Here is a 17,437-nt window from a genome sequence, read left to right as displayed (position 1 = left end):
ACGGCCACGCGTGCCCTTCATCAGCACCTCTAGCTGCGCCAAACCACGTTTCCCTCTACTCCCAAAGCTGGCGTCGCTGTAGCGGCTTCTCTCTCGGTCCGCTTCCACAGCTTCCACCGGCAACCTCAACCATGTCTGCCCATGCGAAGCTGCAACCAGCCACCAACACACACGCTGTCGTCAACCAATCTTTACGCAACGGCTTTCTCCACTTATTTGTCTACGCCAGCCACCGCACTCAAGCCTGCAGCCACACTTTGAACGCTTCTCTGTAGCTCACACGGGAGAGCCCCAGCCTCTCACCTGTCCACCTGGCTGCAGTTCATGCCCGAGAGCCCACACGACCAGCTACCTGCGCTATCTTCTCTACAGAGAATGACGAGGCCCCAAGGGCGGCAACTTCTTCCCCGCTCCATTACCAAGGGCACGCCTCCCACACGACTACGCGACCCTTCTGCTCCCCACCGTCTTCGGCAACCTTCCTAAAGGCGGCACGCTGGCAGCTCAATAAACGGCCAAGTGGATTATTTCATTGCTGCCACGTTAATATACTTTTTTTATTCTCTTAAAACTTAATGGATGGCCACCCATATTGCTTTCACACTAATGTTCAATACTACCTTGGCCCCATAATCTTTTATGCTCCCATGCTCCACATATTCAAATGCGACCTTACGAGTGCCATTGTATTTCGATGTGCCCACACATATCAAGCGGCCGCGCACATATAAGAGCCATTGAACAGCTAATAGTACCTCCAGCAAACCTTTCACCGGACAGGCCTGCACCAGCCCAAAACCAAAAGCATCCACCCAGAGCATCCGGCAAGGCATTCCACGGCAAATTTTCATTCACAGCATGCACACGTTGTGGTGACGTGTGCGGTACAACCAGGAGAGTACGAGACTTCTAGCTGTGAGAGTGGGTACCAAATCTAACAAGGAAACTCACACACAAAATTTCCCAAGGAGTATTGAATATCACCATTTTCAATGACACATACATGTGTCGAATCACCTCAATACATCCTTGAATTCATTCTGATGATTGCACAAAATTGCATACCAAGTGTTTGTTCCTTTTCTCTCTGACTCCTTTCTCCAAATTCTTTGAACCATTCACATGTAAGCATAACAAAGCCTTCAAATTTTTCCAATATACATGTGTCCAGTTACATTCTTTACATCCAGTGCCATCAAAACCATCATTTCAAGAAGCTCTTAGTCACCTGAAAACCTGCCTTAATATTCTAACATCTCACAAGCAAAAGATGGCATAACATGCTCATGACTTCCAGAATTCAATCAGGCAGAAGCAAGACCAATTTCCCGTGATTTAAATGTGCTAAGAGGATACCTTTTTCCACAAAACATCAAGTTCTAAAAAAAAAACCATTAGCTTGTTCACCAAGCTTTTCTCATTTCCAAATCCTTTAAGGATTTATGGGTCTTACCCTTTTCCTACATCCAATAAAGTAGTAGAAAAAAAAACTTATCTGAATGCATGAGTGGATTTACACTTTGTTTTTTTTTATTTTTGCTTGTCTCAAAAGTCGCTTCAATGCTAATTATGCGAAGGAGAAACGTGGGGAGCAGCATCGCTTCAGTGCCCCGGATTTTCCATGGCCTCTTAAGCACCAAGAGACTTGAAAAATCCACACCGGGCACTAATTACCAATCCAAACATGCTCTGAATATGATCAAACTTTGCAACCATGTGTGGGGGTGCCCCCCCCACATTATTGCAAAGTTTGGTTCCCATTGGAGCATGTTTGGATATGACATGTGTCTTTTATGTTATTTGGATCCCACATTATGAACATGTAGCAGATCCTCTTTATCAACTTTTGAGGAAAAATCAAAAATTTCTGTGGAGTGCAGTACATATTAAAGCTATGCGGAAGCTGAAATATTTGCTCCAATCATCACCCACTTTGAGAAAGGCAGATTATGAGTGTGGCAGGCTTGCGTCCACTAGTACTACAAAGATGTCCCACTATTAGCACTTCACCAACTCCAAACACTGATTTCAGCCCAGATAAAGTAAGATTCACTTCTTCAAGCTTGGATAGAATCGTCACAATCCTTTATATGATTTGCCACAAACTTGCGGCACCCCTTTGAATCCAAATCCCCATCTTTGTTTTTCTATCATCACAGCCCTTTATTGGCACATCATCCAAAAATGGCATAGTTTTTTATGGTATGAAGTCTCGTAAGACTTTATTCATTCCATTCATCATATGTGCCACTGAGTTAGTGGCTCCCTGTGGTAAGGTACACATCCTTACTAATCCCAAAGGAGTTCTCATTGTGGTCAAGTCCCTGCTTTGTATATCCAGTTGGAACTGATCATATCCCGAATACAGATCACCCATAGAGTATATAGCTTTCCCTGCAAATGCTTCTGCAAACTCATCCACAATTGGACCTGCTCCCACATTCTTGATTGTGACTTTGTTTACAGGTTGCATGTCTTGAATAAAGCGCAATGTCCCATTTTTCTTTGGTACAGTAAACCATCTGTTGGAATATGGGGCACATGAAGGCTCCAAGATTCCCATCCTGATCTTTTCCTTTAGTAATTCCATCAACTTTGGCAAGAGAGCCTTTGGTACTGGAATTGGCCGCAGGTTCCAGGGTACATATGGAACAGTAAAGATCACCATTGGTGCTGTTACACTTGGATCAACACAGCCTATCTCATGCGGCTGAAAAGCAAAGGCTTTCCCATGTTTTACAAGCATCTCCTCAAAGCATTCCCTTTCAACTGGCAACAGAAAATCCTTCTCACCAATCTTCAGCTCTTTTAGAGTTTCTTGAGTAAATTTATGCCCAATTTTCTTCGGATCTCTAAGATTTGGCTGCATAGAAGCTTCATCTATCTTCTCCTTGCTTCCTGGTGGCAAGGGCAAGGCAACTGGTTTCACCTTCTTTGCAACCGTTTTGTACTTTGTATCAACATGAGCATCCATCTCACAATTCATGTTTTTACATTCCACCCCCTCAAATTCCTGGATTATATCATACATCTCCACAGATGACACCTTTATCATTTCATTTCCACCCTGTAGGCATGCTCTTCCCATATCAAAAAGCACATCCATAGTATCTACAAATGACACCTCATCAAGCACCCCTGAAATAAACTCATTCTTCCCCAAAAGACCACACTGCTCAAAACTTTTTTGTTCATTTTGTATATGTTTTCGCATGCCACGCTTCAAATCCTTGCTTTTTACAAAAACCAGTGACCCATAGCTGGAGAATCCGTGAAAATTTGCTGAAAAGCTATTTACATTGATTGAGTCCTGCGAGAACTCATTTTCCCTTGTACCATTGGAATCCCGCTTTACAATGGCACCTGGCCAAAATCCCTCATCTCCCTGTAATTCATGAACTCTCTGTTTATCTTTGGGAGTGACTGTGCCCGAAGAGACTCACGATTCCTTTCATGGTTAATGCAAACTGTCAAAAACTGAACAGCTTTTTTTTAGCCATAAGATTTATTTCAGACCCATGATCAATTAGAGCGACATATGGCTCTTCCAAATCACCTATCTTGACAAGGGTTTCAGTGGTTGCTCTTGCCCCATGGCTCCTGGAGTAATGACTCTTTGTAAGAACTTCTTTTTCATCATCCTCTTCCACAAAGCGCACTTGTCGTGCCCCATCAGCAGAGTGATTACATTCCACCACATTTTCTCTCTCTTCCTTTTTCTGTACCTGTACTCCATGAGTCTTGGAAGTGCTTGCCTCTCCTTGTGATGGAATAGATTCAATTATGGACTGCCTTTTTCTTCGTATAATATCAATTATCTCATCATGAAATTCTTTCTTTGCAATCCCCAAGACTTCCCCTAGTGTGAATTCCACCCTGCTGTTTAGAATCCTCTCTTCAAGCACCTTTTTGAGATCTGTTGCAACTTCAATATCAGATTGAAGCTTGTAGAGTGGACTTTTCCCTTTACCCTTCTCCTTCATTTTTGCTGGCACTTCTTCCATTGAAACATCCTGTGGAGGTCTGCTATGCTGTGGAGGCATATGTGATGGCCCAGAATCCTTCTTTTCACTTCCACGTGTAACTCTTTTTGATGGCCCTCCTTCCTCATTTTCCCTTTTACGCTTCTCCTCTACCTGTGCCTCATTATTTTGGCATTTGGCAATATAGGCATGAATGGATAAAGAATCCACAGGCTCCTCCCAGCCAGTCTCAAGACGTATACAATCACCTGCTTCATGCAAAGCTTGCTTTGACACTTTCTTTGACGCAATTAATTCCATTGTTGATGGCCAAAAATCCTCATTCTCATAATCCTCATCATTCTCAAATCCCTGCTTTAATTGACCAACCTTTAATCCATAGGTTGCTGCCTCAACCATAGAAATGGCATGACTAGCAGCCATATCCTCTACCAGCTTTTTCATCCCTCCTTTTCCAAAGTTTGTACTCAATGGAAGACCAGTCTCTGTAAGATGAATTTTCCCATCTTTGAAAAACACAAGTTGATTTTTAAGAGCTTCTTTATAGCTAGCACAATCTTTCTTTGCATGCTCTGGGTCATCACACCATATGCATCTATATGTAAACCCTTCTTTGCTTTGAGGCCTTTGCATAGAAGCCTGCCCCAATGGTAGACCTTTTTCTTCAATCCTGGACATCTTCAATTTTAAGTCACGCATACCCTTGATAAGCTCATCCATCGGCCCATCTATCTTTGGAATTGTAGCAGCTGGTTTGGATAGATTCTCAGGGGTGACAACAGTTATGGGGGTTGCAGAGCCCATCACCATTTTTTCCCTCCTCCGCTGCCGCTTTGCTAACACATTAGGACCTCAATGGAAGGCTTCTTGGGCCCTTTTATTTGGCAGTTTAAGGAGTCAAACCTTTTCTCTTAAGAAGAAATGTTTTCTAATTAGAAGCTTCAAAACGGCTACTTTATTCGAATTTGAATTTTGGGGGGAAAATGGAATTTAAAATCTAGCAGACAAAACTATATCATGTAACATATCTATGGAAAGCTCTTGATGCGTAGATCACAGATCTATAATCTCTACTCAAATCGGAGCTTGTATGTAGAAGTTATGGAGGTCCAAAAATTGTAAAATTGCCTCCCCCCCTTTTTGGGGGAAAAAGTGCACCCTTTGACCACTCTTACACCTCTCTTACAAACCCAACATTTCACTCCACATGGCAACTCCCCATTTGGCTATTCCTTAATCACCTTGATTAGGCTTGGGCAAATTAAAGGGCCCAAGAAGACCCCATTCACTTCCTAATGTAGTAACTGCATCCTCAACATCATTCCAATCACTCTTTAATCCCTGTTCTGTATCCTTATCCTCAAGGAGGATTTCCAATTTCTCCTGGAGATCTTTCCCAGCTGCTTGTAAGAAGAGCTCTGTCTTTTCTCTGTCCAAAGTTGCACGCTCTATCCTTGACAACTGGGCATAACGCTTCTCAAACTCTCTTAGCAATTCTGTGGCAGAAATTCCCATTTTAGAATTTGTGACCCATTCCAAGAAAGTTCGTTTGGTCACTCGCTCAGAATCCTCCATAAAATATTCATCCTTTAAAGCAAGCTTGAACTCTTCCCAATTTCTGCCACCATGTGCTGTCTGCAATCCTTTTATGCGCTCTCTTATTTCAGGAACACAGCTCGAAACTTCGAACCATGTCCTCCTCAGTCACCCTGTTTAGCTCCATCTCCTTTATATAATTGCGCGGGTACTTTGTAATGTCCTTCCCATCAAATTGATCCATCTTTTTCACAATTGATTGTAATGCTTTGGTCGTGGAAATTTGTCCTCTTTCAGCAGCTTGTTGTTGTTGCATGTACATGGTAAACATCTGAAACATCTGCATAACTCCGGGGTCAAAATGAACCCCCTGACCCTCATAATTCTCAGCCATAGCTTCCCTATATATTTCACCACACTCTCACCCCAGCAGTTTCACGTTGGGTTCACCAAAGATGTCGTGACGTGTGCGGTACAACCAGGAAAGTACGAGACTTCTAGCTGTGAGAGTGGGTACCAAATCTAACAAGGAAACTCACACACAAAATTTCCCAAGGAGTATTGAATATCACCATTTTCAATGACATATACATGTGTCGAATCACCTCAGTACATCCTTGAATTCATTCTGATGATTGCACAAAATTGCATACCAAGTGTTTGTTCCTTTTCTCTCTGACTCCTTTCTCCAAATTCTTTGAACCATTCACATGTAAGCATAACAAAACCTTCAAATTTTTCCAATATACATGTGTCCAGTTACATTCTTTACATCCAGTGCCATCAAAACCATCATTTCAAGAAGCTCTTAGTCACCTGAAAACCTGCCTTAATATTCTAACATCTCACAAGCAAAAGATGGCATAACATGCTCATGACTTCCAGAATTCAATCAGGCAGAAGCAAGACCAATTTCCCGTGATTTAAATGTGCTAAGAGGATACCTTTTTCCACAAAACATCAAGTTCTAAAAAAAAAACCATTAGCTTGTTCACCAAGCTTTTCTCATTTCCAAATCCTTTAAGGATTTATGGGTCTTACCCTTTTCCTACATCCAATAAAGTAGTAGAAAAAAAAACTTATCTGAATGCATGAGTGGATTTACACTTTGTTTTTTTTTATTTTTGCTTGTCTCAAAAGTCGCTTCAATGCTGATTATGCGAAGGAGAAACGCGGGGAGCAGCATCGCTTCAGTGCCGATTTTGAAAATGGCTTTTCCAAAAAGTATATCATCATGTAGTACTCAATTTACCCTTTAATTCTAACACCTACAAGGCACAAACAGTATTTGTATTCTTGAAATAAAAAAAACTGGTCGAATGGGCACTGGTTCTCCTTTTCTGCAGAATTTTTTCTCACTGGTCTTCGACGCGCCCTACCTCTGGTTTTTCTCTCTTTTTCCCGCAAGAGATGCGGTGTTGCATCACCTTTTCTCAGCTTATAATCCGGAGATTCCCTATTTAAAAAGCTGCGCTCGAATCTTCTTTGCCCATTATCTAGCAAATTCTAATAAAAAGAAATACATTTCTTTTTTTTACTCCACGTATGCTGCCACCCACACTCTAATGCTTCCCATTGTTTTCCTTTTTAATGCCACGCAATCTGCCCCTTAGTGTAATACTCCTAACCTTAGCATTAAGGTAAGGTGCTCAATGCAAGGTAGTTCATCTAATTTTATTCCCCAACATTCAATAAATTCCTCGACACTGCAATGTCCATTGAATCTCCATTACTCTTGATGCCTTCGTAATTTATAAATCATCATATCGGCCATGTGATTTATAGAATCCCCAATTGTTCATTCAAGTATTTTCCCATGTCTTCATAAATACATTTCTTTGTGCATTGGCATGCCCTCATGTTTGCATTCCATAAGGTTCACTGATTTGACCCAATCGATACCATTTAGCAGAACCATCACCCTCCACACTCATATACAAAAACTCCTAGATCTGGCTCAGCCTCAGCTTGTCTTATTGAACCTCATATACAATATGAACATATGTACATGGCATCATATAATGACTCGTCACGGCACTTAACCCATGCATCTGGATGTGTATTTGATGGCCTCACATGCACAGTTTCACACCATAGACGTGCCATGGCACGACAACGTATGTACATGAGCCCAAAAGACCTCTCAAAAAAATGCCTGACATACTTTGCCAACCCCCCAGCCTGCTAGAGCATTCATGCTCAGCAGCAAAAAGCATCTACACTCATCGCACAATATATACAACCTTATGTACAAAACTCCAAATCGCTATCAAAAAACTCAGCCACCTGGATCAAAAGGAAACTGCTTCAATCCATCATCCACCTTCATAACATTCTTCCAAAAAAGTGGCATCAAAGCACACCACACATCAACCACATGTGCTCCAAAATCACTTTCATCCATCTCTTCATAAGCGTCTATAGTCTCTCTCCATACATCCTCATCCATAGGCGCCTGCTCTTGAGACAGACCTTGATATAGCATTTCTCCTACAATATACATTTTTGTTCTCAACACTTGCGGCATCACAACAGCTAACATCCAATTCAACAACATTTGAGAGGCCCAAGTCTCAAGCATTACATTTTCACACACAAGCATATCATCATTCTCCACCACTGGAGCATCCAAAGATGCCTCAGTGCTCTCCAAGACAGGCATCACAACATCATCCTCCAATTCAATCTTTTCAACATCTTTTTCAACCATGGCCTTTGTCTTCAACATCTCAGCCACATGCATAGAAGCCTTTGATACACTCACAACCATGTCTGCATCCATACAGGGAATTCCAAGCTCGCAAGCTAATTGCTCCATAGTTTCATCAACCTTCAAACTCCCAAAACACCCACTCACTTGCTTAGCTTCCAATTCCCCCAAGCATACCAGGTCTTGGAGTACACCATCTAGGATAGCATCGAGCTTCGCATCATCATCGATTGAACTCTCATCTTCATGCTCTTCTAGCTGATAGCCTTCTACGGCATTGCCAACCCCCCAAGTGTCACTGCTGTCCAAAGACTCCTCTTCACATGAAGCATCCCATGACTGAACATCCACCTTTTCCATCACAGGTATTGGATCATCATCCAATTGCCCAAGAAAATCAATGATAACAAGGTCGTCCTCCCTGTTTTGAACATCCACATCACCCATATTCTCAATAACAATCTCACTAGCAATCTCTACCCCATCCTCCTCCCTGCTAGAGTTATCTTCAAGACTTTTTGTGTCCGGCTCATCTTCCCGCTCATCATCTGCAAATTCCAAAGTATCATCCAAGTCTTCACTTTCATGTACCTGCATACTATCACTCTCAACACTTGAAGGATCGTCAACCAAGCTTTCCACATCGCTACCTTATGATAGTCATGACATCCATTACCAAAGGAGAGTCCCTTAACAGCTCTTCACCTGCAAAAGACTCAGCATGTGATCCTAAATCTTCATTCGGCTTCCCAACATGCATATCTTCCAGATCACTGTCATGTACAGCCACAACGTTCCCATCCAAAGAAGAATCCACAGGTAACTCCTCATCTGCACAAGTCTCCTTCACCTGCTTTTCATCCAGCTTCACCTGCTTCTCATCCACTTGCACATGCTTAAAAGACTTTGGAAAAAAATCAAAAGGCACATAAAAGATCCCCCTTTGCACCTGTATCGGCCTTTGAGGTTCTTGCTTAATCCAACTTTGCATTGGACTCTTATCCATCTCAACCAAATTAACCTGCATATCCCTTGCAGACATGACACCCTCATACAGATAGATACCCATCTCCATCTGCTTCAAAACCTTGCCTTCCTTTTCCCTAGCAACCCTAACAGCATCATCAAATGACCTGGGATTCTTTAACTCAACCCTGACCCTCAAATGGGGTAGCAAACCATCAATAAACAAGCTCTTCTTCAAAAACATAGGAGGAACTTCCTGCTTTAATGTCATACACCACTTACTCCACAAACATGTAAATACCTAGATAAAATCATCCAATGATTGCCCATGTACCTGCTTCAAGATGCTCAGCTCCTGCCAAAGCACACTAGGATCCTCCACTTGCTGAAAACGCTCCAAAAGGTGTTCTTTCAACCTGTCCAAGGTCAAAACACCAGCATCCTGTGCTTCAAAACCCTTCAGCCAGCTTCGGGCATCTCCCTTCAAAAAGATCTTCATCAGCTTCAGAACCTGCTCTTCATCTGTGACATGATTGCTAATGCATGCCAACTCCATCTGCTCCAAGAAGTCAACCACATCTTCACCTTTCCGGCCATGAAACTCCGGATAAGACCACATCATGACAAACCTGTACCAATCCTTGAGCTCTCCTCAGTGTGGAACACACGCCCTTCTAGGCACAGAACAACGCAAGAGTAATCCTCAGTGGGGGCACCAGAAGGATGTGAGGTGAAAAAAAGAAAGAAAAGCCCTGCCTCTATAGCTCTTCCACCTCCCAAACTTGGAAACACTACCACGAACGGGGCACCACCAGCCACCGGCTGGAACACTCTCTCACAATGCACCACCCACCCGCACCATAAGACATCTCAAAACCATGAAGGACAGATGATCATTCAATAAAAAGATACACAACACCATACACACTGTATAAACACAGCAAATACACCAAAGACCAGGACTCTGGCCAGGATTTACTGCCAAGGGAATACACCCTTGCGTCTGACGACCAAGCCTCTGTCTCCCGGTCCCTGTAATCTCCAGAGGGCGCCCACACCAGCAACCCTTCTTCACTTTCTCTGTAGCCCGGCTACTCTCTGTCTCCAGCTGCTACCTGATTGTCGTAGGCGAGTCCACTGTCTCCAGCCCACACATCAGCACCACTTCTGCATCCAACCCACACAAAAACCCAAGGCTCCCTCTCTGGTCAGCATCCACGCACTGCCTGCAATCACCGCCCACACAAGACCAGCTACTCTCTCCACAGAAGGCCCCCACACCAGCTAACCTTCACTCAGCAGCTCCCACTCTCTGTATGTCGTGACCAGCAGTTTCACCAACCACCAGAGCCTCTGCACAATTCTCAGCACCACGAACCACTGCTCAACGCAGCATCCTCAGACATCTAGCCCAAGCCACATCATTCAATCTCTTCCTAACAGCAGCCCTCCCTTGCTGCTTAAATCACCAGCCCATACTAGACCATCTCCCAAGAGACCTGCAGCCTCTTCTTTTGTTCACCCGGCTGTACTCCAGTCCTTTAGCTGTTCACCTTGCCACCACGGCTCCTAGGCGGCCTTCTCTTTCACGTCTGCAGGCTACACCTGTTCACACTTCAGAAGGGAGGCCACTCTTTCATAGTGAGGTGGCCACACTGGTAGAGCTGCGCCTGCTTGCTCTCTTCTCTCCACGTTCACACAAGGTTGCGCTTGAGAGCCTCCACATGACGGCTCATCTCCTAGCTGCAGCACTCGTCGCCCCTCTATCACTCCAGCGCTTGCCTACTGAGGTGATCCAGCCCCTCTTCTTTTACACGACAGCCACACACCGGTCTTTTTCTCTCTGACGTCACTTTTCTGCAGTGCCTGTCTACCAGCTGCGTTTCACTAACCTCTCTGTCGCCAGCACTCGTTGCCAGTAGCCATCGCCAGCAGCTCGCCTTTGGTCTCCAACCTGCAGCGCCTCACACACCAACACCTACAAGGCCCCCAGCTCTTCACACAACTAGGCCGCTACCCTCTGTCTGCAGAACTCCAGCAAGCGTCATCTTTTGGACCCCCCCCTCCGTTGGCAGCCCGTCTCCTACACACGCCCGAGGACCCACCGCTTCTTTGGCAGCAAAAAGCAACGTAGCCAAGGCCACCTTCACATGTTGGCACCAGAGTCCTTGCATTCCCCATACGGCCACGCGTGCCCTTCATCAGCACCTCTAGCTGCGCCAACCACGTTTCCCTCTACTCCCAAAGCTGGCGTCGCTGCAGCGGCTTCTCTCTCGGTCCGCTTCCAGCTTCCACCGGCGACCTCAACCATGCCTGCCCACGTGAAGCTGCCACCAGCCACCAACACACACGCTGTCGTCAACCAATCTTTATGCAACGGCTTTCTCCACTTATTTGTCTGCGCCAGCCACCGCACTCAAGCTTGCAGCCACACTTCGAACGCTTCTCTGTAGCTCACACGGGAGAGCCCTAGCCTCTCACGTGTCCACCTGGGTGCAGTTCACGCCCGAGAGCCCACACGACCAACTACCTGCGCTGTCTTCTCTACAGAGAATGACGAGGCCCTAAGGGCGGCAACTTCTTCCCCGCTCCATTACCAAGGGCACGCCTCCCACACGACTACGCGACCCTTCTGCTCCCCACTGTCTGGCATCTTCGGCAACCTTCCTAAAGGCGGCACGTTGGCAGCTCAATAAACGGCCAAGTGGATTATTTCATTGCTGCCACGTTAATATATTTTTTTTATTCTCTTAAAACTTAATGGATGGCCACCCATATTGCTTTCACACTAATGTTCAATACTACCTTGGCCCCATAATCTTTTATGCTCCCATGCTCCACATATTCAAATGCGACCTTACGAGTGCCATTGTATTTCGACGTGCCCACACATATCAAGCGGCCGCGCACATATAAGAGCCATCGAACAGCTAATAGCACCTCCAGCAAACCTTTCACCGGACAGGCCTGCACCAGCCCAAAACCAAAAGCATCCACCCAGAGCATCCGGCAAGGCATTCCACGGCAAATTTTCATTCACAGCATGCACACGTATGTACACGAGCCCAAAAGACCTCTCAAAAAAATGCCTGACAGCTTGCTACTCATGTTTCCTTCTCTAGGAAACAGCAACCTCGACTGCTTTCCAAACTGACAGGCATCACAAACATGCATATTCTCATCATACTTGAATCTAGGCAGCCCACTAACAATGCCTCTTGCCTGCATGTTCTTTAACCTTTGTATGTTCACATGTCAAATCCTCTTATGCCACATGTCAATGTCCTGTGCCACATTTTGACTTTTAGAGAACATGGTTGATTTCAACTCAGGAATCCCAGCATCCAACTTAAATAACCTGCCTTCTTTCTTGCCTTTGGCAATGACTCTACATCCTTTTTTGAAATCCTCAACGAAGCAACCATGCTCGTTGAAGCGAACCTGTAAACCCTGTTCCACCATTTGACCAACAAACTGAGGCCAAACTTTTTGTAATAGAAGGCACATACAAGACATCTGCCATAGATTTTGTTTCACCATTGTGCATAACCAATGGTACACTTCCAACATGTGCAATGGCATGTTGGGTATCATCTCCTATCTCCACATAGCCTTTCACATCCATAGGCTTCATATGCTCAAACCATTCGCCATGACAAGTCATATGGTTTGATGCTCCAGAGTCCATATACCAAGTGTCATCACTTTTAGCATTTGTCATCATAGATTCCACAACATGTTTCATGGCAAACAAGTGATTTACACTGCCATCATTACTGCTTGATGCATAATTTTCACCATGTTGTGCATAATGTCCACCATGTTGTGCTCTACCTCCTCTCAAATCATTTTGTTTGCGGAAACAATCACGTGCCATATGACCAAATTTCCTACAGTAATGGCATTCCACATTTTTCATAGATGTTTGTTGGTCTTGCAAACATCCTCTACCACGAGGATTACCTCTGCCTCTCTGAGGTGTATATCCACGACCACCTCTAGTACCATATGTAGGCTCAAAATTCTGTTGTGGTGACCTGTCTTGCCATCCACGACCATTACCACGGCCACGTGATGCAAATCTCCCCCTACCTCTAAATCCCCTTTGTGAATAGAAAGCCTAATTTCTGCCATTATCATCATGGCTAGTAGATGCATCATGAAAGGAGTCACTGTAGCTTGGCCCTAGGGCCAAGCTACCATGCAATCTTGAGAGAATCTAGCTTGGCCGAAGGGCCAATGTACCAGTAAAGATAGTGTTGCTGGTAGCTTGGCCCTAGGGCCAAGCTAGATTCTCTTGTGTGTGGTAGCTTGGTCCAAGGGTCACTCTAGATTCTCTTGTGTTCCCTAGGGCCAATGTAGATTGAGATTTTCCCTAGGGCCAATCTGCACTCCCAGTCTATTTAGCTTGTGTCTCCCAAAGTGTAGAGCCAATTTCAATTTCACACTCTCAATTTAGACTCTTCAGCCCATCTCTCCCAAGGTTTCCCACCCAATTTCAAATTCATAAGATTTCAAAATTCGCCCCAGATTTGGCTCTGAAATGTTTCCTCCCAAGCCTCTCGTGCATCGACATCGTCAATATCCAATCAAAAAAACCAAAGGTGCACTTCCTTCTAGTTTGATTTTTTAATGTACTAAAGTATGATTATTTTGTATGCATAAACTAATTTTAAACTAAATAACTCTAAACCAAACTAATTAAGTAATAATTAATATAAACTAATTAAGCACTAACTACATTGTAAACACTAATTAGAATCTAACATTAATTAGATTTAAAACTAATTAGAGAGAGATAATTGTGTGTGTGAGAGAAAAAGAGAAGGGGGTGTGCGGGTGTTTGAGAGAGAGAGAGAGAGAGAAACAGCCACCTGGCAGCTAACCTAAAGGCTTAGGTTATCTTTCATACATTATAATTAGATTATACTTAACAATAATTACATAATAATATAATAATGTAACTAGATTGTTAAGTAACCTATGTTAAACCTATTGTAATTAAAATCTTAGGTTAGCTTTCATACGTTATAATTAGATTATACTTAGCAATAATTAAGTAATTAAAATCTTAGATTAGCTTTCATACGTTATAGTTAGATTATACTTAACAATAATTAAATAATAATGTAATTAGATTGTATTTAACAACAGGTTTATCTTTAATTAGATTTTACTTAACAATAGGTTTAACATAGGTATCTTGTATGCTTGCCTAATTAAAGATAAACAAATACTACACCTAGAATCACTACTTTCACAAGGAGCTTACCCCACAAGATCACTAAAAAATATGTAAGATAGCATGTACATGTTTTAATTTATTATGGAGTTACATAAATTATGCTTCTTTAAGAATTTTCTAAGTTCAAAACTGAAATTTCTATCCGAAAGGGGTACTTTTATCATCTCCAAATTTATAAAAGGGTGTAAATATAAAAATCAATAGATAAGGGTTCATTCGATGACCCTTTAAATGCATGCATGCATGTACTATATGAATGCATTCATTGAATGCATGCATGCATTCAATGACCCTTTAAATACATGCATGTACTATATGAATTCATTCTAGGAGATATTTAAATAATCCCTTGAATGTATGTGCATGTGCTATATTGAATGCACGTGCTACATGGGGTTTGTACATTTGCTATATGAATGCATGTGCTACGTAGGGTTTTTACACATGCTATATGAATGTATGTGCATGAGATATTTACATAGTGACCAACCCATGGCAGCTTTACAACAATCTACAAATTATCAAATAAATATTATAAATCCAATTATACACATGACCAATTGGAGGTACCAAGGTCATCTATCACATGGCCAAGTGGAGGTACCTACATGACCAATTTTCTTTCCTATGGATCTAGAAGTAGTAATTGCATATAAATATAGGATAAGGATGCACACTAAGGAGGTACATGAAGTATTAAGGTAAGTATCTCCTAGAACACCATAAGAATAGCCTCTAGAATAGTAAGAAGCATCAACTAGTGGTTATAACACATGGTATTTACATAGAGACATGACTATTAAAAATAAGATATATAGTGGATATCCCAAATAGACATACATACACACACACATATGTGTGTGTGTATGTATGTATATAATGAGAGAGAACTTATAATCGAAAACATACTAATATTAAAACGTGGTTTTCAAGTGTGGTTGCTTGGGGGTGTGTGTGGCTACTTAGGTTTTTGTGGTGGTGTATGTGTGTGTGTGTGTGTGTGTGTGTGTGTGTGTGTGTGTGTGTGAGAGAGAGAGAGAGAGAGAGAGAGAGAGAGAGATTAAAAGTGAATAATTCATGTGAAAGAGAGAAAATGTATGTGTGTGTGTGTGTGTGTGAGAGAGAGAAAGAGAGAGAGAGAGAGCGAGAAAGAGAGAGAGAGAGAGATTATAAGTGAATAATTCATGCGAAGGAGTGAAAATGAATGTGTTTTTATGTCCTATATTATTCTCAAGAGTAATGTTACCCCTTCGTGAGTCAATACATCATCAACAAGTCAGAGAAGTAAGCTTAAACAAGCAAAGTAATAGTAATGAGGAATCATTTCCAATTACATAAGTAGTAAAAATTAGGCAAAATGTAAGCTAGATGAGGCTATCTTTAGGTTTTTAATAAAATATTATACTTATAACCAGCACACCAAAAAGTACACAAGATAAAATTTGTTGAAGGGCAAGACATGTGTCACCACCTCTTCGTACATGTTATAGTTGTAGATCTCAAAATCTAAAGGAACTCAACACAAATGAGGAAGGGAGATAAAGACATATTTTATAAAGGAAACTGATAAAAAAATGCACCAAATTAATTTCAAGTCTAAATGTGATGGAAGACATTCTTTGGCACCTTATTTATTTGTAACAATACTTATTCCTAAGTGAAATTGCTAGTATCAAACTAGTTATGGTTGTCAACAAAGAAGTTGGCAAGTTGCTTCTTTAAGCGTGGATCATTGCTTCTATATAGAAAGATATGGTAACCAATAAAATGGTCAAACTTGAGTAGTTTCTTTCTTATTTGTAATATTTATCAAAACCTAATCAATATTAAAACAAAATCATATGAAATTATTATGTTTGCATGAACTGGAACCTATACTTGTGTAATCTTGTCTTTTTGTGCGAGATACATTGGGTGCATACACTTATCTTGACATTAACAATCATGGCTATAACATAGATCATCTTGTGATAAACTCTTCAATCAATGAATCTTTCAATGTAAATTATCACAATTATTTCACTTAAGATGTATGACCCTTGAATAGTTACAAATTGGATTGATATTGTTTCAGGACTTATTGATGTACAAAACACATGTTGTGGAGCACCAAGTCTCTTGGCCGCCGCAACTGTAGATAGATATAACCCTTTGGCTTCCTGTAGTTCAACAAGTGTTCTGTGTGATGATCCCAACACTTTCTTAGTATGGGATGGTATTCACTTTACCGACAATGTTTATCGACAGATAGTCAATATGTACACCTTCAAATGCACTTTCAAGGTGTGGTGCTACATTGATTGGGAGAGCATGATTTTTGATGTGTAGTGTGAGAGTAACACCTTGAGCCTAAATTTCAAGTCTTAAAAGTATGTATATAAAAGGCACATTTGTTACACTTTCAAGGTGTGGTGCTACATATCTTGAGAGCATGATTTTTAATGTGTGTGGTGTAAGAGATAAACCATTTTAGAACCTAAATTAATCATATTTTAGTCTTCATTTGAAAGTCATTATTTTGAGAATACATGCAAATTTATAGTTATGAGAATACATGCAAATTTATAGTTATGACTCCTAGGAAATGAATCTTCAAAGGAGGTATACTGTAGATGACTCTGCCGGTCCTTGCTAGGGAACTTGAGATCTATCGACACAAACACTAGGGGGAAAGGGAGCGTGGATCCTCTCAGAGAAGTATACTCGCCAAGGATGAGTCGACCTCATTGGCTAGATATGCAAGACCTATTCTCTACACTATCTACTGTGCTCTCCGCCCACACCACCTAGCACTGTAGTATCCCTACAAGCCTCACTCACACCACACCCACCACTGACCCTACAAGCCTCACTCACACCCACCACTGACCCCTCACTCACCTCGCTAACAGAGAGAGATAGACAAAACACAACAAGAGCGTAACACTACATCCAAATTTCAAAAGAATGATACAAATGAGACTTTGCTCCAACAGAGAATGTGCTACAATGTATGTC

Source organism: Cibotium barometz, chromosome 46, assembly GCF_041138505.1.
Source record: "Cibotium barometz isolate CiBa-2024 chromosome 46, ASM4113850v1, whole genome shotgun sequence".
Taxonomy (NCBI): domain Eukaryota; kingdom Viridiplantae; phylum Streptophyta; class Polypodiopsida; order Cyatheales; family Cibotiaceae; genus Cibotium; species Cibotium barometz.
The sequence above is the reverse complement of the archived record's forward strand: the minus strand, read 5'-3'. Positions refer to the sequence as shown.